This window comes from Halyomorpha halys, unplaced genomic scaffold, assembly GCF_000696795.3.
Source record: "Halyomorpha halys isolate HHAL.00 unplaced genomic scaffold, Hhal_1.1 Scaffold727.1, whole genome shotgun sequence".
In the NCBI taxonomy this organism is placed as follows: domain Eukaryota; kingdom Metazoa; phylum Arthropoda; class Insecta; order Hemiptera; family Pentatomidae; genus Halyomorpha; species Halyomorpha halys.
Genome location: NW_027107768.1, coordinates 190,237 through 190,570, shown reverse-complemented (window position 1 = coordinate 190,570; position 334 = coordinate 190,237).

The following is a 334-nucleotide window of genomic DNA, read 5'->3' as shown; positions in this document are numbered from 1 at the left end:
CAAATTTAGTTTTACATATTTTTTCTTACAAAAACAGGATTAGCAGAATTTTCATTTTACAATATTTTACTTACATTAGCAAAATAATTTTTAAATTACAATATTAGTTTTGTGCACAGAAAAAACAATAAAAATCTTTTAAGGTTTAATTTTTTGATTTAATGTTTCACAATCACTTTATTGAGTCCTAGGTTCAAACACCTCCAACTGGTCTTCTGTTCTTTTGTTGATGATTTGGACTTCACGACCTTCGACTGCATCCACACTTTTCAGTCAGAATTTTTTGAGGTTGTTTACATCGGGACCTGCCCGTGCTATACTGCAGGTGTCCCGA